The 27,775-nt window shown below is 43.4% G+C and overlaps 1 protein-coding gene and 1 non-coding gene across 9 annotated transcripts in view; one reads left to right on the top strand and one right to left on the bottom strand.

The window, feature by feature from the left end:
* Positions 1-27,775, top strand: part of HHAT (hedgehog acyltransferase) — a 281,084-nt gene that overhangs the window by 88,363 nt on the left and 164,946 nt on the right. The gene's annotated exons all lie outside the window — the stretch shown is intronic.
* On the bottom strand, positions 13,997-14,130 carry LOC118908704 (U11 spliceosomal RNA). Its single transcript, XR_005023307.2, has one exon. It is a non-coding gene; the product is annotated as a U11 spliceosomal RNA (small nuclear RNA).

Here is a 27,775-nt window from a genome sequence, read left to right as displayed (position 1 = left end):
GGTTCTTTTAGACAATATATATATATATATAGTTGGGTCTTGATTTTTTATTCACTCTGACAATCTCTGTCTTTAGTTGGTATATTTAGACCATTGATGGTTAAAGTGGCTATAGATATAATTGGGTTGACATCTACCATGCTTGTTACTGTTTTCTCATTGCTCTGGTTCTTTGTTTCTATTTTTATTTTTCATTGTTTGTCTGCCTTTTGTGGTTTTAATTGAGCGTTTTATATCATTGCATTTTCTTTTTTCCTAGCTTATCAAGTATGCTTCTTTAACTTTTTTGGTAGTAGCCCTAGAGTTGGCAATACATATTTACAACTAATTCAAGCTCACTTTCAGATGGCATTATGCCACTTCATGGTAGTGCAAGGACCTTATGACAAGAATATTCCTAATTACTTCTTACAACAAAAATATTCCTAATTTTTCCCTCCATCATTTGTATCATTGGTGTCATCCATTTCACTTATATATATAGAAACTGTAATCATAAACCCAGTTGCTATTGTTATTTTGAGTAGACTGTTATTTGTTAGATCAATTAAGAATAAGAATAAGAAAAGTTTTATTTTATCTTTACTTATTTCTTCTGTAATACTATTCCTTTAAAAAAAAAACTGTAGATCCAAGTCTATGGTCTATATTATTTTCTTTCTTTCTAAGGAACTTATGTAACATTTCTTGCAAAACAAATATACTGGAGACCAGTTCCACCATTTTTGTTTGTCTGAGGAATTCTTAATGATCATTCACTTTTGAAGGATCATTTCACAGGATACAGAATTCTGGGCTGGTATGTTTTCTTTCTTAGTACTTTAAGTATTTCACTCTCCTCTTTTATTGGCATGGTTTCTAAGGAATAGTTGGATGTCATTCTTATCTTTCTACCTCCTTTGGTTACGTGTCTCCCCTTGCCCCAGCTTCTTTCAGTATTTTTTTCTTTATCTGATTTTCTGCAGTTTGAACAGGATATGCCAAGTGTAGTTCTGTGGGTATTTATCTTGCTTGGTGTTCTCTGAGCTTCCTGGATCTTTGGTTTGTTGTTTGATATTAATTTGGGGGGAAATTCTTAGTCATTATTGCTTCCAATATTGCTTCTATTCCTATCTCTCTTTCTTCTTCTGGTATTCCCAGCACATGTATGTTATATCTTTTGTAGTTGTCTCCCAGTTCATGGGTAGTCTGTTCCATGTTTTTTGTTTACTTTTCAGTGTTTTTGCTTTTCAGGTTTAGAAGTTTCTATTAACATTTTCAATATGAGAGATTCTTTGGCTGTATCTAATTTGCTGATGAACCCATTATTCATTCCTATTACAGTGTTCTTGATCTTTAGCATTTCTTTCAGTTCTTTCTTGGCATTTCTATCTCTTCACTTGCATTACCCATCTGTTCTTATATACTGTCTACTTTTTCCAGTGGAGTTCTTAGCATATTAATCTTAGTTGTTTTAAATTCCTGATCTGATAATTTCAACATTTCTGCCTTATTTGGGTCTGATTCTGATACTTTCTCTGTCTCTTTAAACTGTGGGGTCTTTTTCCTTTTAATCAATCAATTACTTAATTAATTTTTATTGATGTATAGTCAATATACAATATTATGTTGATTTCAAGTATACCATATTGATTTTGCAGTTATCTACATTATTAGATGTTCACTCCAACTAGTGTAGTTACTATCCATCAACACAGAGAGATGTTATAGAATTATCGACTATATTCTCCATGCTGTACTTTCATCTCCATGACTAGTTTATATTATGATTGAGATTTTGTGCCTCTTTATCCCCTTCACCCGTTTCACCCACCCACACCAAACCCTCCCCGTGGTAACCACTAGTCATTTCTCAGTGTCTTTGAGCCTGTGGCTGTTTTGTTTGTTTTGTTCATTTTGTTTTGTTTTTAGATTCCACATATAAGTGGATTATGTGATATTTGTCTTTCTGCCTGGCTTATTTCACTTAGCATAATATCCTTTAAGTCCATCCATGTTATTGCAAATGGCAAGATTTCTTTCTTTTTTATGGCTTTATAATATTCCATTATGTATATGTACCACATCTTCTTTATCCATTCGTCTATTGATGGACACTTTGTAGTTTACATATCTTGGCTATTGTAAATAGTGTGGCAGTAAACATAGAGATGCTTATTTTTTTGAATCAGAGATTTTGTTTTCTTCAGGTAAATTCCTACAAGTGGAATTAGTGGGTCTAATGGTATTTTTATTTTTAGTTTTTTTGAGGAACCTCCATACTGCTTTCCATAGTGGCTGTACCAATTTACAGTCCTACTAACAATGTAGGAGGGTTCCCGTTTCTCCACATCCTTGTCAACACTTGTTACCTCTTGTCTTTTAGTTAGTGGCCATTCTGACTGGTGTGAGGTGAAATCTCATTGTAGTTTTGATTTGCATGTCCCTGATGATTAGTAATGTGGAACATCTTTTCATGTTGGCCATCTCTATTTCTTCTTTGGAAAAATGTCTATTCAGGTCCTCTGCCCATTTTTCAATTGAGTTATTTGGGTTTTTTTTGGTGTTGAGTCATATGAGTTCTTTATAAAAGTATCTTTTGTTTTCTTTTTAGTATAACTTTTTTTCTGAAGGTACACATGATGTATTGGGTAAAAAAAACTTTAGTAAATAGACCTTTAGTGATACAGGGGTAAGGTGTTGGGGGAGGGGAAGTCATTTTTAGTCCTATAATTATGTCTCAGTCTTTAGTGAGCCCATGTCCCCATGCTATGAACTTCACAAATGATTCTCGGTTTTACCCCACCCTTTTAGGTAGTATAGGATGGATAGAGCGTTGGGTATTTCTCTTCCGTTTATGTGGAAGAATTTATTTTATTGTAGTTGAATTTATAAATTTTACTTTATGGTTGTCACTCTTGGGGTATTTAAATTTTTTTTCTACCCTAATGTCATAAAGGTATTCCTTGTAAAACTATTATTATAGAAGCAGTACATTTGCATTGTAGAAGCACCTTAGCAACCTTCCTCCTCTGATGTCTAATGGCCATAAGAGAGGCCATATGCCCATACTGTAATTAGTCTCCTGCAAAGGAAATGGGTGACCCATGATTAGCTTATAACAAAGAATTTCTTCCAGGTCACTGAGAGTGGGGAGGAAGGGGGTAGGTTGAACACTTGAACAAAATTGCCTGTCCAGTGGGAATGACTGGGGAAAAGAGTTGTTTAGTGGGCACCCAGTTATGTTTGTTTCTGAATAGAGAGTAGAGAACAGTGTTTTGGAAATTTCTTCTCAAACAGAAAGTTTTGAAAATTAGTATAATAGACAGCCAGGAAAATAGCAGATCTTCATTTTTTTGTGATTAATATTTTATGCCACTCTTAAAATAATTAATTTGGTTCTTATGATTTGTAGGGTGTTTATATATCCTGTTTTACATTCCTATGTTACACCTGAAGTCTTGGCATAATGATTATGAGCAATTCCTTTCATTCTCAAAAGTGTCATTATATAGCCACCTTGGTGAGAATCTTTTCTTTGCCAAACTATATCCTTACTCTAATTCTTACTCGAATCCTGACTTAAAACAGGAAATCTTTCATATTAATCCTTTGCCGACTTGACAATACCTTGAGTATTTACCATTTGAGTTGCGTGATGTCATGTCCTTCGCTCCATTCAGTAAGCTTTAACCAAGTGTCAGGCACTGGCCTTGGCCTGAGGGCTGTAAAGATGAATGAATTTTGTTCTCAAGGAGCTCATTCTAGAGAAGCCATACATGCAGAACATTAGTTTTCTTACTTCATGTATGGTTTTATAGTGCTGAGGTAGATATCTGTGTAGATTCAGTGGAGGGCACAAAAGAGAATGGGCTTACTTCTCACCTTCCTTCTGACTCTGGAAAGAGTGGTGGGTCACAGAGGTTTCCTGGAGGAGTTGATGCTTCAGTTGCAGGCAGGGCTGAGGGGAAGGGTTGGGGCTGCTTGGTATGGGTCACTTGGGCACGCAGGGAACTGTGAGTTATACATAGACCTGGATGCAACCTAAGATATAGTAAGAACGACAGAAGGGGGTTTTATTATGTAGAGTTTCTGGATCATGCTAAGGAGGACTTACTCTACCTTTTAGGTAATAGGGACCCATGAAAGTGTTTAAATACTTTGGGTGTTTTAAATTCCCAAAGAGTGAAAATCATAAAATATTTAAGCAGAGAAGAAATAGGATTAGATTTGGAGTTTAGACTATCATTCTGCTTGCAGTGCAGAATATGAATCAGAGTGGAGTAAGACTGGAAATAGGAAAATCCATTAGAAAATGGCTCATCTCTTTATTCCATGAATATTAAAGAGCCAGACAAGGTTTTACCTGATAGACTGTTAGAGTAAATTAGGAGCAAGATGATGAGGATTTGAATGAAGCAGGGGGTTGGAGAGGAAGGGAGTGAGGAGAGAGAAGGGGGTACAGTCAATAGGATCTGCCCACCATTGAGACAGGGAGGATGATAGAGAGAAGCAAGTCTAAGGAATTGTCAGATTTAGAGTTTAGGTGATGATCGACACTTCCTTTCACCAAGAGCAGGCAGGAGAGGAGGACTAGGAGCAGGGTTACTTTTTTTCTTTCTTTCTTTCTTTCTCTTTTCTGACAAGTTAGGTTTAAAATGGAGCATCTAGGTGGAGGCATCTCTGCTGCAGTTGCATAGATGGGACTGGAGCTCAGGAGAGGAGTTGGGGCTGGAGACGGACATCTGAAAGTCATCCCATATATGTGGTAGTTGAGTCCCTGTAAGTAAAGGGATCTCCTAAAAAAATGTGTAGTGTAAGAATAAAGGAACATGGAACAGACTACCCACGAACTGGGAGACAACTACAAAAGATATAACATACATGTACTGGGAATACCAGAAGAAGAAAGAGAGATAGGAACAGAAGCAATATTGGAAGCAATAATGACTGAGAATCTCCCCCAAATTAATATCAAACAACAAACCAAAGATCCAGGAAGCTCAAGAGAACACCAAGCAAGATAAATACCCACAAAACCACACCTAGGCATATCCTGTTCAAACTGTAGAAAATCAGATAAAGAAAAAAATACTGAAAGAAGCTGGGGCAAGGGGAGACACCTAACCAAAGGAGGTAGAAAGATAAGAATGACATCCAACTATTCCTTAGAAACCATGCCAATAAAAGAGGAGAGTGAAATACTTAAAGTACTGAGAAAGAAAACATACCAGCCTAGAATTCTGTATCCTGTGAAATGATCCTTCAAAAGTGAATGATAAATAAAGACTTCCTCAGACAAACAAAAGCCAAGTGCAGAACTTGAGGGAATGCCAGCATTTAAGAGGCAGGCAGAAAAGGAGGAGCCGGCCACAAAGGAGTATTAAATGGGGGAGGAAGAAAATGACTTTATTAAGGTTTCAAGAAGGAAGGAATGCTCAGTTTATAAGAAGTTGAAGAGAGGCCAAATCAGAGGGGTCTGGAGAGGCTCTGTTTCATCGTGAAAGTCACTGGTGACTTTAGCCATGGTTGACTTTTTTCATCGTTGACTTGGTCATTTTTAGGGAATATAAACCAAGGTTGTAGAATGATGAAGTGAGAAAATAGAGGCAGTAGGTGCTAAGGCTGCTTGCATTGTGTCAAATGGTACTGCTGGTCTGTTCTGCCTCTGTGTCAGGGAGGCTCAGACAGCCCAACAAGCCTTGCCTACTTCCCGCTTCCCTTGCGGCAGACCTGCTATCTCTATGTCTCTCCTCAGGGTGTGCCTTGCTCCAGGCTGCCATGGGATTGGGGTACAGCCAGAAGAGCATCCCCTTTCTTTCCAGGGCACAGGCTTTCCCTTGCTTCAAGGTTCAGGGGCTGACCCCTCTTGGGATGTTCAGTAAAATAAAGGAAATAAGCATTGGGGAATTGTAAGGCTTGCAAAGACCATTGGGCATTGGGCCCTGGTCTAAAAATAACAATAATTTTTTTATTCTGTCACTTTTATTCTCACTCCTCTTCCCATCCTAAAGTTGCAGTTGAGTGTGAGGCAGCAACACACATAAAAGCAGAATGAAAGATGCCTCTTTGCCTTACATGCAAGAAGATAGACATCCAGGCTTTCATCTCCAAGGATCTCAGGACTGAGTGATATTCTTCCCTGCCCAGAAATGTCCTCATCTGAGCACCACTGAGTAGGGTGGCAGCTGCTGTAGAGAAGGAACCATGCCACTGCCTGTGGTGTCTGTTCCCCTCGGTGCCCACTGCAGAACAGTGCCCTGCAGAGGTGCTTCCTGGACACTTCATGGACCCATTCCGGTGAAGAAAATACACTGACAGGTACTCTGCCTAATGAATGACATCACACTGGTGTTACTGTGAGTGACCAGACATCCAAGTGAGTGACTGGTCTGAGATACTGCATAAGGTGCCAAGGGGATACATATGCCTTATATTATTCCAAAGAGTGACAAATGCAAAGTTAGCAGGAATAAGGGTGTAAATAGAGGTTGTTTGTCATGGGATGCATGATGGGGCCCATCAAACAATGAGGATATTCACAACCTCTGTGGAAGGTACTAAATCCTCTCCCAGTGAAGATGGAAAAAGCAGTGGTGGCTGGCTTGGCTGTCAGGGCTCAAGTGCCACTCACGGTGATTAAGAGGATGCTAGGAGCTCCATGGCAACCGATGACATTTGTTTTTCTTTCATTCTCTTTAATATTCTCCTGGAGATGTCAGCCTAAAACTTCCTTCTCATTTATTTTATCCCTTCCCAGTGAGACATTGATTTCTTTTCCCTTCTACTTCAATTTGCAGTGAGGCTCAGAGCTGCTATAATCAGCTTCTCAGGTGGAGCCAGGCTCCAGGAAGATGTGAGATGTGAGCTTTAGGGGCACTGGTGGCGCCCATGCCAGGGCTGTGCCAGCCTACATGGAGCCACCGCTGTGCCCTGTGGGACTATTCTAGCACCTCATTAGACATGTCTCACTGGAAGGATAGAACTTTGGAGAACGCCAATGTCTTAGAGGCAGGTTAAAAAGGAGAAGCCAGCAAGAAAGGAGAAGGAATATTAACAAAGAAAGAAGAAGCAGATGTTTTGTGAAAATTTCAAGAAGACATTGGTGTTCAATTTGCCAGAATTTGAAGAGAGGCCAGGTAGGAGGGGACCGAAGGGAGTCTTTGATTTGACAAAGACAAAGTCATTGTGGACCTTGGTCGCTTTGGAGAAATATAAACCAGGCCTGTAGAATCAGTCAGCAGTGAGAAAATAGAAGCAGGTTTTGGGAAACTTTAAATTAATCTGCCGAAACTAACTACAAGCAGTCAGAAGGCCAACGCCAGTGGGAAAAGTGATTGCAGCTTCCTGGGGGCCAACTGGACAGTGAATTCTATCACTACACCGAAGTTTACAGGAAGAGGGTGCTCAGTAGCTCCTCTTTGTGTTGGCTGTGTTCAAACGAGAGTTAAGTGAAAGCAAGGAGATGTTATTATAGGCCTCAAGTGGCACGCGTAGACTGAGCATCTTTGGGGAGATGCGCAGCTGTCCCACAGACAGCTGAAAAACGTGCATGTTCCTTCCCCAAAGAGGAACAACTCAGTCAGTACGTCCAGCTCCAAGGCCAGATCCCAGGGGGTGTCTGTGCATCCTTGAGCTCTGCTGTAATGTTAACACTCTGTAACCGCAGGCTCAGTTGTAGAGTTAGCCACCACCAACTTGATATTAAGTAGTAGAGGGAAGGGGTGGGAGTGGAGGGGAACATTAATGAAAATTTATATATAAATGCAGTGCACAGCAAATAGGCAAATGTTTTGGAGCTAGTTCTGATCCGAGAACTTCAGACCTCTCCCCTGTCCTTCCCATTCCATGTCCTTGTCTCCAGCCAGTACCCTAGCTATTTGGGCTTGTTTACCTGGTGGTGTGATCCAGATCTCCCTTCCTGAGGCTCTAAGCAGGAGGTGGTCCTGGGTATATTTGGCTGTTGCGGTCTTCCACTAACAAACCAGCAGGCACAATACTAGGAGGCACCCTGTGGGGTCCCCCAAGTTCTACCTGTACTCCTTCCTTGCCTCCATTGTGTAGGGGTAACTTAATTTACCCTTGATAGTGAGTGTTAATCATCCCAGCTAACACCATTACCCCACTTCCCTTGTTCACCTAGTTCTATGAGGAGCCCCAAATGGCTGGGCGATAGTAGCATTTGATTTGATGGAATCACTGTGTGTCCCCCAAATGGAAGTGTTTCTTTGCTGGGGGTTTAGACCTCTAAACAAATAAATAACTGATTTGCAGGGATGGGAAGCAGCTGTTTTAGGAGTGGGTTAATAGGTGTAATAGGGGAAGGTGCCACTCCTTTTTCCATGTTTGGATACCTACCCTACATGTTTAAGCTATGGGTAAGGAAACCGTATGTAGTTTGCTGGTTCAGAGAACTTTTCTACATTCTGTGGGGCAGCACCTCAACATTGCAGGCAAGGATAGCCTCCCAAATCAGAAGAAAATGTCTCCTTTCATTTGGTGCCATACTGGAACTACTGATAGGTTATTCTGTAGGGCCAGCTGCTTCTGGAAGATGGCATAAGACCAGTGAATCCACTGTCTTCCTCTGTTGGTTGCAAAGTGAGGTCACTAATAGAAGCGATGTCATGTCTGATAACATGATAGTGAATAAAAGAAAGTCGGTGGATGGCAGTGTTGGCAGGTGGGCATGGAAAGCAAATCTGCATCCAGAATAAGGATGATCCTCTGGCCCCCAGGATGGAAGGGGTGCAGCGTGACCGACCTGACCCCAGAGCACGGAGGCTGGTGAGTTGGACTCTCAGTGGTGGTGACGGCCAGGTTTATTTTGGTGGGGGGCAGTCCATGATGTGGCACTCAGGCAAGGCCTTCCTTGCTGCCCCTGTGGCCATTTTGTTCATGAGCCCTCCGATATCATTCACTGGTCCTGGGAAAAGCCTGGCTAATGTGCACAGGGCATGTCACTTTGTTACTGAAAACAGCAGGGCCCTCTGGTTGCGTATTGACACAGGTCACAGATACTCTTCATTGGCTTCATTCTGCAGTGTTTGCTTACACATCTCTTCCTCAGATCTATCAGCATGCCTCCAAGTGTGCAGAGGAGAGCCAGCAGTGAACAGAGCTCATCTTTTCCCTCCTTTAACTAAGTCCTCCTGGGGCCTTAGGTGTGGGATGAGAGAAGGATGGCGATTAACAGGAATCAGCAGACTGGGGGGGTGAGGTTCCTTTTCCTGCAACTTACCTGTGACTTCAGGGTTCTGTGTGTATACATGCATCTGTGTGTATATATATATATGAAAATATATGTGCAGGTATGTGTGTGTGCATGCATTTGTGTATATGTGTGTGTGTGTTCCCATTGATGGAGTCCTGCCAGGCACACCTGATTTTATGGCTGGGTGGGTCAGATAACTCCCTGTGGAATAAGGACCACTCAGGTGGTAGTCCTCTGCTGTCCTGTGGTCAGGCATAGCTCATCTGGTGAATGGCGAGTCAAAGCAGCATGCCCAACTGTTTACACAGCCTCCAAATTCCAAAGCAGCTTATCAATAGTGGTGCCTCTTTCTTAGGGTTCAGTGCTACAAGGTGGATCTACTTTCCTTTACTTGGATCTTGACCCCATAGAGACGTCCCTCAGGTGACTCACCCTGTATTCTCCCTCATTTTTCATATGCTTGTGTCTTACTGAGACATCTGGTATACCTGACACCTGTGGTTGTATAGGTCCTATTAGCATGATGTTGTTAATGTACCAAGCTAACTTCAGATCTTCTGTGAGACTGAGACAAAGTTGTTTCCTGTACATGAATTGGGTACTTAGAAGTGGAGACACAATATTATCCTAAGGTAGTACTGGATCCATGTACTTCTGTCCCTTCCAGCCAAGTTAAAGCATACTACTTTTGATATTCTTGCTTAATAGGCAAGACAAATGATTCCAAGTTAAGAGCTAAAAATCAGGCGTCAGTGGCTGTGTGAATTAGCCCCACTATATCACATCTCAAAGAGCATCCCTAATTGGGAGTCCCTAACTGTATTAAATATACAGTAATGCATAGTCATTCTCTAAGGCCCACCCATCTTCTGCACCTGCCAGAGGCACAACTATTGGCAGATTAAGTGGGGATGTGTTTAGAATAATTTCACCTTCTTCTTTTTTTCTTTCAGCGTTAGGGTTTGTCTCTGTTAATTTCAGAGATGCCGTGTTGCTCTTGGGTGACTGTGCTGACCCAGTAGTGCCCGGAGCTCCCCCTTCCTACGGTGATAGCCTTCAGTTCAAGGGTCTAGGAGCAAGGGTGGGGAGTCTTCCAGTTCTTGCCTCAAGAACTCAGAAAATCACTACAAATGGATTTGGGGTCCCACTGGGCCTACTGTGAAGGAAACCCAGGTCAGAAGTCCATTCATCACTTGATCCCATTTGATCTCACTGACCCATGGGCCAGAATAGCGTTTGGGGTTTCTACATATTAGTGTTAGCTTAGAGATGATGTTCAGTAATTCCCCCAAGTTCTAGATATTTTATTTTCCCTAGAAACACCGCTATCCTAGCAAATGACCAAAGTCTCTTTAGGTAGCGCAAGGAAGAAGAGTCATATTGTCTACTTGTGGTGGTGTCGTAGAGTTTTTTCTCACAGGCGCTGGCCCTCTTTTGATTCTAGTGGCTGCAGGACTGTGAATGACTGAGGTCTTGAATTTGGGTAAAGGACTGTAACTGTCTTGGTGACTTAAGTTAGGTCTCTGTTCAACATGACTTGACTGTTTTCCAGCTGTGCAAATTATAGTAACAATAGTGATAGTAGTAACAATGACAGCTAACATTAATTGAGCACATACCCTGTGACAGACACTACCTTAAAATCTTTACGTTATCAACATATAATCCTCACAGCAGCAGTATGAGTAGGTGGTAGTTTAATCTTCATATCACAGGTGAGGAAACAGACACAGAGAAGTTCAGTAACTTGTCCAAGGTAAGTGATGCGAATCCCCATCTACTGTGGTCTGGGGACCTCACAGATATCCTTCACCAAATGTTATTTCTGTGGCTCAGAGCATTGTGACTGCCCAGCTGGCCGCATGGCTTACTGTGGCAGTCAGGTTTGCTCTAGGGAGTCTTGGTCTCCACATTGAAATGGAGAACCTTGTTGTGCCCTAACAGCCCCCCGGCTCACAGAGAATGGCCTTGGCCACACATTTCAGAGACACTTATGTTCCCCTCACTAATGTATTTCTCAAAGCCCTGGTGAAGGGAGTGTCTTCTGGACTCTCTTGGGGACATAGTTCAGGAGTAGGTTAGCAGGTCACATCTGATAAATCTACTCTGACATTCTTATCTCCTGAAATGATTCTGTTACTTCCTTTATAGTTTCCTGAAGAATTTCTGGCATCTCAGCCTCATAAGTCTGGGCAATTGTGGCGGCTGGATTTCCAGACTCTCAAATTCTTAGCAGCATTCCCAGCTGCTGCAGCTGGCGTGAGGAATCCTGAACTGCTGCAAGTGCCTCCATGCTGACAACCCCGCCCAGCGGAGCATTTGTTCTGTTCTCCATCTAGAATTCTCAGAATCTACCCCCACACATATTGCTCAGTTTTTTTGTCAACATAAAGTAAAAAAGTCTTGAAGTTCTTTTCTTTGGGAGTGAAAGCCTTGTAATAGGCCCTTTGGGGGTTTGCTGGGGTCCATCCTAGATCGTGAGGAAGAGGAGGCAGAAGGCACAGGAAACTTGGCTTCTCCTGCCCAGTAAGTCTCTCATGTGACATCAGTAGAAGAGTCTTCGGTCAAGGCCAGACAAGCCTATCTCACCAGGAAAGATTGGCATGGATGCTTGCTAAGGTTTGGGGGTTCAGAATATCATGGTAATCATAAATCTCAATTTCCATTCTCAGGGGTCCCACTCTTTATAGTTTGGTGTCCCAACTTTTTGCGTTAGGTAGCTTGCAAGGGTGATCATCAGGTGACATGGTGATCTGATAAACAGGGTTGAAACTTTGTGGTTGATTTTTGGCTTTCTAACTTCTATGACTGCAGGAGATAAGATAATACGCACACACACACACACACACACACACACACACACATGTTATATAAGATATGTATGCATATATAAGCAGAGTAAGAGAAGTCCCCTGGATTTCAGTCCATTGTTTGAGCTGAGAGTTAGGAATTTGAACCTGCCATTCTCTTCTTACTCTCTTGCTAAAAGCTCTCCTGGCAGCTGGAAGCAAGCAGCCCACTCTTCAGCTAAGAAAATTACACATTTCTTGAAATTAGTGGACATGATGCTCTAAATAGTTGTAATTTGAGTTCGCGGGGAGGCAAGCTTGCAGGTGTTTATTAAGGGTACTCATGGGATTAAGACCTGTGAGAAGAAAGAGAGGGAAGCAGGATTGGGTGGAGGGAGAATTGAGCTGTGATACAATCAATGGAAGTTTGGTCAATCCTGTAGAGAGTCTGGAATGTGGGGTGATCCTTCAGAGTTGTCCTAAGCAGAGTGAGGGGGACAAGCCTTTACACCCACATGTCAATTAGTTATCTGATGTGGGCTGCCCCAGAAGGGGGTGTGACCTGAGACGAGGCAGCTATCTTGAGCCAAGGCAGTCTCCAAAGATGCTAACAGCTGAGGGTTTCCGCTGGTCATGCTCCCTTCCGCCAGGACAATGAGCTCTTCATTCCGGAGGAAGATCTGAGCAGCGCGTAATAGTAGCCACCACACAGTGTACCGGTTGGGGGGCCGCTCACTTACTCAGAGCCTTGCCTGTAATACTTCTTTCCAGGGGACCTCAGGCAATAATGACTTGGTGAACAGGTTCAGTGCTGTGCGCCTGAGCTTCCAGAGGCTCACTGTTCATTACCAGCTGGATTTTCACTGCCTTAAGACCCAAAGAATCCAGACAACGAAATCAAGACTCCTTAGAGTTCCCCAAGGGTGAGATACTGGTAGCTACCGTACTATCACTTTCTGAACCAGTCAGTTTCTTTCTTGAAAGTAGCAAAAACCAACTTTGGATGATTAATGCAGAAAACCAAATGTATTAAAAGGGAAATGGGTATAGTTCATAGAATCACAGGGAGGGTCAGAGAACTGAATTCAGGGCTTTGCAGCCAGGAATTAAACCCCAAATCATGTCACAGAACTGATTCTGTGAGGATGCCTCTGTCCCCACCACAGCCACTCTGGGCAGCAGACGGCCCACAGTGTCAACACCAGCTCTGGCCACTGGGTGGCCCCACTAACGCCACTGCCACTAGAGTGTCCCTGTCTGATGGACAGAGCCCAGGGGAAGTGCGGGGCGGTTGGGGAACCATGTGTCTGGTATTTTCCTCTTCTGTGGCAGAAGGTAGGCTGCACCCACTACAAGACTCATGAGATGGGGAGCTCAGAGGCTGGGCAGCCAAAGGTAATCCTAAGCGTTCACAGTATCATTAAAATAAATTTCTTTGACCACTTGCTCCTTACCTGGTCGCCGTCCGTCTTTCTCTCCCAGCAGTTAACAGCTCTTGCGCACATCGTCACTCTAGTAGGTGATGACTCACCGTTTTATACCCTGCCCCCACTACACATACGCGTACCTCTCATCCTCCCATCCTTCCAGAATTGTTCCTTCCCATTCCGGCCAGATCAGTATGTCATGCTTTCATTATATGACAGTCTGAGTTATGTATTTGCCATGATTACTTTTCTTTAATTGCCTAACTTTTTGTGCTTTCGTGAAGTTAATAATTGTCTTTTTTATGTGTGCTTTTTCTGTCTAGTCATCATTAATGTATCTCCGCAGTCGCCACCAGCTATGTACATCTCCTCTCAGAGAGATTGGGTGTTTTATATATCAGTTTTGTCTTTAAGTCCTTTCTGGAGCATTCTGTCCTGTCTCCACCTCGGTTTGTTGATCTCCAGGCCTGCTACATAACTGTTGTCCGGGGAAATTCCTTTCTCCGTTATCGTGGGACTCCCTTTGTTTCTTTCTTGTGTTGGAGCCTTGCTTCCTGGAACACATGTTCTTTTTTTTTTTTTTTTTTTGGGGCGCCAGGACCAACGATCACTAGCTGCCCGACTACCAAAAAATTATGCTTCCGAAATCTCTTGATGTCGATTCCGCACGAAGAGCATACGAGCTGCCCTGCGTGTGCCACTCACGACAGAAGCCCTTTTTGGAACACATGTTCTTTGAGTTACTCCTCCCCTTTGGCAAAGAATATCCTTCAGTAGCTTTCTGAAAAAGGATGCGGGGGAGTTTGATTTTTGATATCCTGCATGCCTAAAATGTCTTTATTCTACCCTCCTGATGCTCTCTGTAGGGTCACCAGGTATGAAATTCAGATTTAGAAATAATTCCCCTTCACTAGATTTTTGAGAACATTGCACCATTTTCCTCTAGCTTGTGATATTGCAGTTGAGTGTGACATATACCTTTTCTTGACCTTACGTATGAAACTTGACTTTTGAATCTCCTTTCTGGCAACTTTTAAGGTATTTGTCCAGAATGTTCTAAAATGTCATGTCCTGGTTTAGGACTATTTTCATCCATTGAACTGTGTAGTCAGAGGCCCTTTCAAAAAAGGAAGTGATATGCTTCAATTGTATGTAGTAGGCTGCCTGGAGGACAGGAGGATAGAAGTATTGAACCCGTGGGCCCCTAAAATAACTAATCTGAGACCACCATCACTTCCAGTCTTTGTACTTCTACTTGCTTCTCTAATTAATCGCATGTCCTGTGTTATTCTCTTCAGATTTTTGGTCATTATTCCTAGCCAAGAGTTGTATGTGGTTAAAGCTTGAACTTGGGCTAATATCCGCAAGGGAAAAATTACTAGTTAAGGTGTGTGAACATTTCTAATCCACTGTACTATTTGATTTATGTGAAGGCAAGCCTCATATTTGGATATTTTTGGATAGTTATAACTTTACTAAGAAAATGGACTTGGCCTTCAGAGGCATGGATGATGAATTATTTCCTTCCAGCCTTTATTAATAGGGTCTCAGGCTCACTCAGTGACAACTCATAACAAATAACTTTAAAAATTAAGGCACAAGATCCTTTTTTGCTAACAAATGTCTTTCCTTTTCTACAGATCTACAAACAAGACCCTAACAGCCATTTTCTTTGTGCTTATTATCCTCGATTCTGTCTGGAGCCACATCAGTGTTAGCTCTGTTACAAATGTTAGGAACAGTGGAATCCTAGAGATGGAAGCTAGAAATTTCATAGAGCTCTCAGGTAAATAAAGTTAGAGCCCCAGGGCGGTGCGCCAGAAGCATGGGCTGGAAACATGGATTGGAACTGAGATAGCCAGTGCCCCAAATTGTTGTCCGAGACAGGAGAATAGGGGCCAGAGCTTGGAAGTCCAATAGGATTGAGGTAGGTAACTGGGGCCGGGAGGGCCAGGTGGCTGCCCTGAATTGCTGGAATAGAACTCTGCAGGCAGATTAGGTTTTAGAAGCAAAACCGACTAAGCCAGATGATAAATTTAAAGCTGGGGTTACAAGACAGAATAAAAGTTATCCAAGTGGGACTACAGTATGGGCATTATAAATACACAGAATTCCCCCAATTTTTACCTGCAGGGGGTTGGAGGGGCTCCACGGCAGAGACCCCGAGATGGCAGTAGCACATTCAGACTTCCTATGGGAGATGATTTGCAGGTTTGCATTTGGGGAAAGTGCCTCCCAGTATGAGTGCCTTCAGAGGCTGCATGGTGGAGGCTCGAATTCAGATGAGGAGGAGGGTAAGGGCACTCCCTGGGGGACAGTGGGTGCTAAGAGGGGAGGGGTTCACTCCACAGCAGGAGGGGGAGTCTCTGAAGGGCAGCAGTGGCTTGTGGCCTTTATAGCCTGAGGTCTGTCTTATCTATTAACAGATGTTGGGCACCGTTTCACAACGTATGCAAAGCAGGCGGGTTCTAGTTGGCAAAAATCTGCGTACTTGGGCTATGTTTAAAACAACTGGATGTGTAAGAATTTTAGTTTGGCACCAGTGGGATTTTGAACTAATGAGTCTCAGGCTGGGGTAAAGAATTAAACAACCTAGGAGCTAGTACACAGAGGCCACTTTGGCTGATTGGTACACCACGGCCTCCCCTCAAGGTGTGCCTGTCAGTGCATTGGTCCTCTGGAGAGGTCTAGTTTAAGATGGGCACAAAGCAGGTCACAGCCTACCTTGCGTCAGAAAGTCTGGCCAGGAGGTGGGGCCTTGTGCTTAAGTGGGAAGTCCAGGCAGACACTGACAGTTAAAGGGCTGTGCTCTGCCTATTCACGAGTGGACTGACTGACTCATGCCTTCTCTGGTTTCGGTGACAAGGAAGTAAAGGTGAACAAGGCAAATCCAGCCTCTCTCCTTGCAGAATGTATGGTTTAAAGAGTTGTTTAAGCAAAACCAAATCAAAAGAAGCCCCACCCCACCCCGCCCCAAATCAATAACCAAAAATACTGGTTACAAAGCAGGGTGCTAGGTCCTATGATGGTGGAGACCCCAGGTGCCGTGGAGCGTAGAGAAGCACCTAGCTCAGTCTAGGGGAATCTGCAGAGGCTCCTCAGAGGTAGTAATGGCTGAGAGGAAATCTCAAGGGTGATGAGAACGAAACAGAGAATAGGTGAGGGAATAAGGACTTGGGGAAGGGTGCTCTACGCAGACGGACTAGCCTGTCCAAGGGTCCAAAGATGAGAGATGTAAGGGCATGTGTGGGGGGGAAAAGGAAGTTCAGCATGGTTGGAAGAGCCTGTGATGTGTGTGTGTGTGTGTGTGCGCGCGCGTGTGTGTGGGTCTGTGCACGCGTGTTTGGCAGAGAGCAAGACTGAAGTGAAGAAATGCAGACAAGAGGTGGTGGGAGCCTGAATCAGCATAATTAGTGTTTCAAGATCAATGGTAACGGACAGGAAAGGGAATTCAAGACATTCGTGAGGTGGAATTGACTCGTTTACTGAGCAGTTGGCTGTGCAGAGAAGGCGGAGCCTGGGCTGAGGGCTGGGAGTCTGCCGTGGGCCCCTGGCGGGTGAGGTGCCATCAGCTTCTAACCCACACTTACTGGGCTCTGCACCCAGGCGCTCCTGCAACCAAGCGTGTTGTCCCAACACTCCCGGGACCAGCTGGTGGTGGAAAGCAAACACTGTCAGCTCCTCTCGAGCTGCTGCACTGCAGTTAATGTCTTTGCCAGTTTCTGAAGACTTAGGCCCCAGATGAAACTTGCCCTCACCTGTGACATCCTCTCTCTCTTGAATATGTAGAGAAGTTCCAGAAATTGAGTAGAGGACACTTCCTTTGTTTTTGCTCCCTGTTGTAAGATCTCTCTGCAGTTGAGAGTGAGTGTGAGCTTCCAGTTACTCCAATACTTCTGAGTTCTGGCATGCTGATACCAAGGGAGGTTGGGGTCCAGTCATGGTTGATTTTGATGCCAGGATTCCTGTTTGTGGAGTTGAAGAATGAACTTTGCAAACACTCAAGGCAGGAAAGCCAGGGAGAGGCTTTTATTTAGAGATAAAGAGAGAGGACAGAGCTCTCAATTTCTCACCAGCAGGAGAACAGGGGACAGGAGAGTCTGTGGTGGTGCGTTGTCTAGGGGTTTTATGGGCAGATGAAGATTTTCAGGAATGTGATAAAGGGCTAGGGGTGCAGACTTGTTAAGTGGTCCCTGAATATCATCTTTGATGAGACATTCTCTTTTCTACATATCGGTTCTTTAGGTAACAGAAGAAATTTATTGCTCTGATTCCTTCCCAGGACACCAGCTTCTTGGTCTGGGAGCATATCAATCAATACTACCTGCCTTTCTCCTGAAGTGGCTAAGTTATTGTCTGTTTGCTAAAAAGTATGTTAAAAACCTTACTTCTTAATCTCCTGGGTTTTAAAATACAATCTTATCTTTAAGATGGAATCCTTTCTGTTTTTACTACGTTGTTTATGGCTGGGCTTGCTTGCTAAATCAATTGCCCAGGTTGCAAATTACTTGATTAGGGGCTAGAGGAGGAAAAAGCAGCATATGGGTAAAAAAAGTAAGCTGGGCCTTTTAGTAGGCTAAAGTAAATCTTACAATGGCATGATTTAATTGACACAATGAAGACATGGGCTATGCTGAAATATTTTCTTATCTAGGGAATATTCAAACATTCCAGGCCAAGTTACTCCTAGCTTTTTGAACTTTAACTGATTAGCTCATTAATTTTGAGTCTTCTCTGGATTTTGTTTTAACTAATCTCACTGAAGAATGCCTGTATTCCTAGTTTGATATTTTTACCCTAGAGAATTAATGTGACTCTTACTTTGCTTAATGTTTAACACAGTTTCAGTAGGGGTTTCTTTGCACATTTGTTACATTGCTCTGACTGTAATTATCCTGCTTTGCTTTTTTCTGGAGGCTCTCACTCTACTCTGCTTAAACCCACGGTCCCTGTCTCAATTTCTCACCAGCTGTAGAACAGCTTTCTGTCTTCACAGTCTCATCCTTTGCTCTTTGACTCTGCTTTTCAAAATTTTCAAGTCAGTTTCATAAATGGGTAGGTGCTCTGAAAGGTTACAAGAGTATGCAATGTTTTGGAAGAAACAAACAGGTGGACATTTTGTTGATCCTCCTATTTTCCTGGGATCTTAATGAAATAGTTAGTGTTTGAACTTTTATTATAGCTTGCCAGAATGGAGACAGTTTGGGAAATGTGTTTATTAAATGATTTGATTCATTTCCATTATTGATCAGCCGACACATAGGCTGTAAGCTCCGTGTGACTGTGTCTCTCTTTGATCATCATTTGCCTGGCATAGTGCTGTGGACATTTTTGTCCAAAGAATCAGCAAGTGAGCAAATGGATTCTTCTGTTGACTCTCCGGTTGTCAGCCATATGTTTTCTATGTTTTTTGGTTGCCGTCTCCTTTATAGCATTAGCAATGCAGTGAAGTAATGCATGGTGATGGTTCAATGCTAATAATAGATTTTTTTTTATTCCTGTGCTTTTTGTCAAATACTTAACAAGAATGCTTTTCTGTTTTTGTCTTTTATTAATTACACAAAACTCTGCCAATCTAAAAGGACCTAATAGGATGGGATAAATGAAGGTACTCTTACCAGAGGACAGAAGTGTCCGTGAGGCTTATGCCGGGGTTCTTGTTTGCAGAGTCGAAGAATGAACTTAGCAAACACCCAAAGTAGGAGAGCCAGGGAGAAGCTTTTATTGAGAGATACAGTGAGAGGACAGAGCTCTTGGCTCGCGCCAGTGGGGGGCAAGAGAGCCATAGTTGTGTGTTGTCTAGGGGTTTTATAGGCAGTTGAAGATTTTTGGGAACTGGATAAAAGGCTTAGGGGTATGGACTTGTTAAGTGATCCCTGAATATTAAAAATGAACTTAACACAAAAAATTTACTGCTCTGATTTCTTGCTGGGATACCGGTGTCTTGGTCTGGGAGCATATCAAACAAAGCCACCCGCCCAGCCCCCAAGGTGGGCTGAGGTATTGTCTGTTTGCTAAAGAGTAAGTTAAGGATCTTACTTCTTAACTTCCTGGGTGTTAAAATGCAATCTTATCTTTAAGGTGGAATCCTTCCTGCCTTTTACTATGTTGTTTACCACTGGGTCTGCATGCTAAATTAGTTGCCCAGTTTGCAAAATCACTTTATCAGATCTGAAGGAGGAAAGACAGCATATAGGCCTAGGCGTTTTAGCATGCTAAAGTGAATCTTACACACGATTACAAATGATTAGCATAATAAAAACATGTGCTATTCTTTATCTGGGGAATATTAACTGATCTCACTGAAGAATGACTCTAGAGCTTAATGTTTAACACAGTTTTGGTAGGGGGGTTTCCTTGCACATAGTTAGACTGCTCTGACTGTAAATATCCTACCTTGCTTTTTCCAGAGGCCTTCACCCTACTCTGACTACACACCATGGTCCCTGTCTAAAGGCAACCCAGGAAATCCATTGTTATTGATCTGCAGATGGTGTTGATTTGAGCAGCAATGTGTGTCCAGGTCAAAAGGTGTTGTATTTTGCCTGATGTGGAGTGTAGGGGGTATTTTGGGAGAAGCAAACCAGAGAGTGTATTATGAGAGAGAATGACCAACTTCCCTGCTTTACCAAGGACTGCCTTGAGTTGGCACTGCCGGTCTCATCCTGGACAAACTGGAATTATTGGATACCGCAGTGTGAGAACTCAGAATTGAGTATAAAGCAAATGGAAGTGGTGCTTTGCATTATCAAGTTAATGCTTAGAGAGGTGTTTTAAAGAATGGCTTCTCTATAGAGGAGGCACTTAAATTATTTCTGCAGGGTCCAGACTTGTACAGTGAGAGTTACTGTGAAATGGAAATAGCTAAGGAAGATCCTCAGGGCTCTAGGTGCATTGGGCCGTCTTCTCTCCATGGACCAGTTATTTCTTTGGAGGTGGGATATTTGGGAAATTATGACCTCTGGAGTTTTAGGCCCAAATTTGGCCTCACAGCATGTCTAGCTAACACTTATTTTACAGATTAGGAAATGGAGGCTCAGAGGCCTTGCTAGCATCGTGGCTGCCTAGTGGCCAAACCTCAGTGGAAGCCAAGCATGTGGATTTTCATGGCCTTGTTCTTTCTGCTGCCTTCCACCCCACATATGGCTCTGGGGTGTCACCTGGTGCCTGGCAGCCTTGCAGTGGCTGCCTCGGAGAGCAGGGAGTATGTGTGAAATGGACGGATGGTGGGGAATGAGAAACAGGAGCGGGGACGCTGTGTTGATTTAAACAGCAGCAGCTTGTTGTTGAATGGTCTGAGAATCTAAGAGTTGTGAATGAGGCCTTGGGGAGGGAGGGTGGTAAGTAGGAAATCTGATGCCTGGGTGCCCTCCTCAGGCCTAAAGCTCAGGCATTGTTCTTACAGAGATGTGGCACCCAAATGTCTTTGCCAAAAAAGGACCTGTCACACTTTTCCCATCCATCTTCCTCTGCGCCTTCCTGATGCTAAGCTGTTAGCCAAATGAGCGTTTGCTAGTGACAAGCTGCCCAGTGAATGTACTAGCAGAGCAGCGAGGGGAAAACGAAGTAACGAAATTGTGCAAGTCTCTCTCCCCGGACGCCATCCACCTTTTCCCATTTACCTTTTGTTTTCTTGTCCAGATTATTTATAAGGATTTACTCATTGCCCTGTTTTCCTTACAACCTGCTTTTTAAAGCTGAATATATTCTGAGTTGTTCTTTATGCAACAAAGTATTCTTTTAGATTCTATTCTTTTTTCTATGAAATATTCATTTCTATGATTCATTTCTATGATTTTTACTAGTTTTATGGAGTCCCTTTCTATGGCTTTACTGTAAATTGGTTGACTGGTTAATTGATTCGCTGTTAATCGTTGCCCTGTTGTAAATAATGCTTTGGCAAACATATTTATATAAACCTTTTTGAACTCATTCCTGGTGATTTCCTAAGGGTAATTTCCTAGGTCAAAGGCTTTGGCTACTCATTGCCAAGCTGGTCTTCAGACGGGCCATTTTTCTTTCCCAGAGTCAGTGTCAGCGGCGTTTAAGAGGGGTGTGGGGAACTGTGATTTTTAATGCAGTGAGTTTCTATTTAGAAGGCAAACATCCGTCCATTCCCGTCCTGCCCAGCCTCCCTCCCCGACTCCTTCTCTTCCTGATTCTCTTTCCCTGCTCTCTCTCTTGGGGTGTCTTTGAACATCCCTTCACTGTTGGACAGTCAAGCTTGCATCTCCGAGTTCTGGGGAAAGCAGCTGTCAGGCTGCCCTCTGAGCAGTGGACTGAGGAGGGTAGCCTGGGCTTGAGCCTGCGGGAGATGCCGCTGTCAGGCGTGAATCTGGCTCTTTCTCCCAGCCATTTCTGGACTGAGCTCCTCTAAAAGACAGCCAGTGCCTCCTGGGGGCCTTGCTTGGCTTCCTGAAGTTAGATTTGCCTGCATGTTAAGGCTATGAATCCACCACTTCTAAATGTGATTTTCTGACGGGACAAACCTTTCCTCTTGCTGCAGGATAAACTGTTTTCTAAATCTCTCAAATACTTCTTACCTGTATATGAAAAGCAGTCTACATTAACAGAAGACTGCAATCGTTGTGCGATAGGAAAAGTGGGCTTATTGAGACTTTAGGATTCTAGGTGTACAACCTGTTCTCAAATGGTGTGACCCTATTGAAACGCAGCACGTTTCTGTAGTATTGTGGTGGCTTCTCATTGTGCTTTGAATAAAACCAGCCTGATCCTGAACAAAGGGCCCTGCGGTCTGGCCCCTGCCCACCTCCCCAGCTGTCTCACACCACCTTGCATTCACCCTCTGCACTCCACCACGTGGGCTTCTTGAACCTCTTCAGACAGGCACGGTCCCCCCTTAGGGCATGTTTGTTAGCTGTCCCTTCAGCTTGGGGGGCTCTTCCCCTTCATCACTGCATGCCTTCTTGTCATGCCACAGCTTCGAGGTCATTTCCTAAGAGAAGCTTCCTCTGGTGACCCAAACAGAAATAGCCAACCGGCATTTTATGTCTCCCTATTTGATCCTCTGCACAGGGCTCACCACCACCTGAATGTCTCTCTGTCACCACTGCACATGTGTCCCATGGAGGTAGGAACCTTATTTAAATTGGTCATCAGGGTGTCCCCAGTGCCCAGAACAGTGGGAAGCTGATCTGTCTCTTACATGTGGATGATGTAGTCTTGGTCAGGTACCATTGCTCTGTTAAGAGCAGTGTTTATGATTAAGAGCAGATGTCTTCAGTACACTCATTTGGGGTCCCAAAATCTGAATTTTAGTCTTAACCCTATCTTCACCGATTCTGTGACCTTGGAAAAACCACTTGCCATCTCTGAATCTTTGTATTTGTAAAGTAAGAATTGTAACATTTACCCAAAGAACTCCAAAGGGTACTTGAGCCAAGGAATGGCTGTGACAATGGATGTACAGGCTCTTTGCAAACTTCTACTCATTCCACAAATGGAAATTGCCTTTACCTGCTTATTGGAAGCCCATGGGACTGCCATAGGGTATCTGCAAAGCTGGGGAATAGGGAAAATTCAGCCTTACAAAGAGCTGACTAATCTATCTGCACAATGCATCGGAGACTGGGTTTTAGTACTTGACCAATGAGAGCTTCATTGGAGTCTTTATCATATCCATGAGCAGATTCTGCCAACCAGAAAGTTTGTTGATTTGGTCAGAACTGGGCAGGGAAATATCCAAAAGCCAAGTCCTGATAATTCCATTCTCCCGTTGACTGGGAAGAATACACGGTTCCAGCAATGTGCTTTACCATGTCCCGTGGCAGAATATCCTGGGTTAGATGCCACCATCTCTCAGAGCTGGGTGCCACTGGATGTTTGTTTTCTCTGGCCAGTGCCCAGGCTCTGATTTCTTTGTAACTCTTAATGCAAAATTTGATTACCTATGTGGATGATGTAGAGAGAAAAGAGGCTCTCATAAGAAAATGAGACCTTTTACTTTGGATAAAATGCTATTTCTCACTTTAAATTGGTAAATTGGAATTCTGGTGTTATAGATCCCATGGGCTTGGTTAATACGCAAATCTGCCCCTAGGATGCTGATGGATCAGCCTGGTGGGGGTGACTTTATCAGGGTTCAGCTGCCTTGTCTGGGGGGCTTCCACTTGGTATCACAGCTTTCCATCTGCAAGATGATAATGATTCAATTTGATGGTCTATCTGGAGATTCTTGAATGTAATAATTGATTATGTATGTGTGCGGCCATGAGTTCAGTAGCTCGGGGTAAACATACTAGGAAGGGCCAGGAGGTGGCAGTAAAGGCTAGGTAGTCATTTGAGCAACGCCAATTAGACAAATTTTTATTAGCCTCATATTCAGCCTCTTCTGGGCAATTTACAGAGCACTGAGGTGGTGGTGGTGGTGGTGGTATTGCTTCTTGATCAGAGAGAGGTGGTCTACCAAAGCAGCCATTTTCATCCCAGCTTTCCCAATATCCCTGAGACTCATCACTTTCTCTTTTCATGGAATTCTGCAAAATAATAAGTCTTATTTTACTCTAGTTTCAGATTTTATGTAGACCAGGTTTTTATATGTAGGCTTAGGCTGCAGTCCAGATTGTGGTTGGATTTCAGCGATGAGGGTCTTTCAGCCCCTTCGTTTCTAGAGAAGGTGGGCTTGGCTGCTCATTCCTTGCACCGAGCGGAGCCCAGGGCTCTCCTGAGACTCCAGTTCATGGGCTCCTGGGTCTCTGCTCCCCTGCCTCTGTGGCTTAGCTCAGTTTAGGGATTATCTTGCTGTCCCAGCTGTGCACTGCCCTGATTATCACAAGGTCCTTGGTTCTTTTTCTTGATTTGTACATACACCCACCCCCCGAAATGAGTATCTGTTCAGGTAAAGCATGTATGGGTGTTAGAAGCCTGTAATAACAGTTTGGAAGACAACCACCCAGGTGACTTAAAACTAACAGTTGATGCACCTGCGTCCTCTGTCGCATCTGAAATGCAGACTCTGGTCTCTGGCCACCCTGCTCTGTCCTCTTCTCTGTCCTGCTTTTTTCTGCCCTTCTCCTCTCATGAACAAAAACCATTCCTTGTTTTCTTACAGACTGATTTTCTAAAGCACAAAACAAAGCACCTCACTTTCTTGCTTGTGTAGGACCAACGGCAGACCACCCCAAGAGGTGCCGGGGTGACATGCAGATTACTACAGAGCTGAAACCATCAAGGCCCAAAAGAGCCAAGAAGGTACTTTGACCTCCCCTCAGCCCAGCTGCGTGAAAATAATTTTGATCGCGGAACTCGATCAGGAGGAGCGCTCTCACCACAGATAGCTCTATTATAATGTGAACTAGGTGTGGTAGGCAGGGCTAAGTCTGTTACAATTCCTCTCTGTGCTCCTTCATTGTTGCTGTGTGGCCCAGCGAATATTTGTTTATCAAGCAGTAACTCTTCATATCCTTTTTCCTTTGAAGTCTCAGACCCCTACCCGCTTCTCTTTGGTTCAGGATGACATATATGCTTGATTCTCCTCAGCTGTCTTTGGAACCCATGTCCGTGGCTTCCCCATTCATGTATAAGTACATTTTGGTTTTCTCTCCTGTTAATCTGTCTCATGTCAGTGTGATTCTTAGACCAGCTTAGAAGAACCTCGAGGGGTAGAGGAAATTTCTTCCTCCCCAATGCTTGGTCTCTCAGGTCTTTTGCTATAAACTGGTGCTTCTTAGCTGACCAGTGTGACCCTTTCTGATCACGCCTTTCTTAAGCTGCATCACCGTTCCCCAGATGCCCCCTTTGCCCCCCGCCTATCCCCCCGCTCCCAGCAGCACACTGGGGCATTTCATATCTTCATGCTTTGTATACATCATTGCTTGAAGTTTCCTTTATCTATTAACTCCTTCAAAACAGCTCACTTCTGGGCTACTTGCCCCAACCCCTCAGATTTAGGTGGCATTTCGCCCACACTCGCTACTGTAATGAATTACTTTGAAGAGAGAGAAATTGAGTGTTCTGGTCCTGAATTGTCACCAACTTTGTTAACATCAGGCATCTTAAGGGAACTTAGATGGGCTCAATGATTATGAAGTGTAATTTAAGTTGAACTTTCTTCAAATCCAATTGTGATCAATGAAAAAGTGATGGTCATTTAATTCAAATCACTTTAGCAGGGTTTCATTAAGCCTCCAGAAGGAAGTCATTCCCCACTCATTCATTCTCCAGACCCTCATTAGGCTCCTGCAGGGTGCCAGATACCGTGGGGGGGCTGGAGGTACAGAGATGAGGTGCAGATGTCCTGGGGTGATTGCATCTACAGTTTTGGAATTTAGGAGAAATATCATGTTAGTGATATGTATTGGGGATTCATTAGTGAATGAGTGGCCATTAAAGCCCCTGGAAGCAGATGACACCACGCGGGGGAATGTGTAGAAAGAGCCACAGATCTCTGGCACCTTGGGCACTTCCTGCTTTCCAAACATTTCTCCTCCTGTGAACGGGAAGGTATTCAGAGGGCAACTTTCCTATCCTGAAGGATTACAAAAATTATTTTACAGCTTTTATAATTGGTGCATTTTAAGTCATTTTCGCATACCTCAAGGACTAGCAAAATAGCAGGAAGAACATACTGTAATGAATCTACAGATTAAATAAATATATACAGATAAGATGTGTAATCATAGTCTAATTACTTTAACAATTTTTTTTCCCTGAAATGCAGGTTTGAGAATTACCTGAGGATTTACCCTTTGAGGGGGCTTTGATGACTGGCAGTGACTTTAGCTTTTTGTCATATGCCACTCCTTACATTAGGAAATAGAGAGGTGTTAAGTTTTGCTAAGAGTTGCTAGTAGCATGACTTTTTGGGGAACTATCTATTTTAGCAGAACTCTGTAGAGAAGCTTGGGGCTTGGTTTCTTTAAAGGAGAACATAGATCAGATCGCACCTAGGTGACTGCTCCTGTCCCCTCTCTAGCTAGCGGGACATTGATTCTTCACAATTAAATTGGGGTTGTCAAAATTATAGCAGCCTCCAACAAATAAAATTAAAGGTCAGCCCTGTGGCACAAGATTTTCCTTTGAAATTCCTGCATGTTTTCTTTTTGGAAAACTCAGCCATGAATGTCAGAATGAATTTGGAACTTTACCTTTGATGTTCTGTCTCATAACAAAGAGGCTGAGCAGGAGAAGCGCCCTTTTTTCTTTTCTATACATGAAAATCAGAAAATACCAATGAACAACAGAAAGGTAACCTCACCTTCCCCCAGAAGATTGCTTGTTACACTTTGATGTATATTTTTAAACATGGGTAAAAGGAGGAGGGCGTGCATCTTCTAACCCAGAATTCCTCAGACTTGACTGGACATAACTTCCCAGGACAGTCAGTCCCTGACTTACAATGGTTCGACTTAGGATTCTTAGACTTTATGATGGTGTGAAACCCAAATATAGTCAGTAGAAATGGTGCTTCAGATTTTGACTGTGGATCTTTTCCTGGGCAGTGGCATGCAGACCGATCCTCTCTTGAAGCTGGTCAAGGCAGCCAGTGGTGCTCCCAGCCAGCCACGCGGTCACGAGGGTCAGCGACCAATAACTGACAACCATGCTGTACCCACACAACTATTCTGTTTCTCACTTTCAGTACAGAATTCAGTCAATGACATGAGATAATCAACATTTCATTATCAAATAGGCTTGTGTGAACTGTAGGCTAATGTGAGTGTTTGAGCACGTTTAAGGTGGGCTAGGCTAAGCCGTGATGTTCAGCAGGTTAGGTCTATTAAATGCATTTTCAACTTCAAATATTTATGATTTAGGATGGGCTTATTGGGCTGTCACCTCATCATGAGTCAAGGAACATCTTTACTTGTCTTCCATCTAGATTTCAGGACTCTGACCCAAACTTACAAAATCAGAATCTGTGAGGAGAAGCCTGGGAATCTCTGTGATTAACTGTTATCTCAGGTGATTCTTAGGACCAGATAAACTGGAGAAACACTGCTGTAATTGCTGAAGATCACGGTGGGGCATCTTCTTATGAGGGGGGCATATTTCTTCATAGGCTGCCAACTCCTAGTGATTCGAGGACTGATAAGCGAGTTCATTATTCTGCCTCATGGCATCCTCCCTGTTCTCCTTCCTCCAATTTGCCTCTCCATTTTACCCTTTTCATATTTCCTGTGCTTGAAGGGTGGGCAGGGAGGTGCGATCATGCTGATATAAGTCCATTTTGCTCTTGGTCTCCTGCAAATGCATTTGGTTGGTGGGTGAGGAGGAAGTTAAATATTCCCGGCTGAAACTCAGGGTTCAGTTGGGGGCTCTAAATGCCTCTCCTTTTAAAACTTTGTACTTTGGAAAATTAAAAGCATAAACATGTAACTAACCCCCTTCCCCCCCGTATTCATCAC

Source organism: Manis pentadactyla, chromosome 9 (assembly GCF_030020395.1).
Source record: "Manis pentadactyla isolate mManPen7 chromosome 9, mManPen7.hap1, whole genome shotgun sequence".
In the NCBI taxonomy this organism is placed as follows: Eukaryota; Metazoa; Chordata; class Mammalia; order Pholidota; family Manidae; genus Manis; species Manis pentadactyla.
Note: the sequence above shows the minus strand (reverse complement) of the source record. Positions and strands in the feature narration are given on the sequence as shown.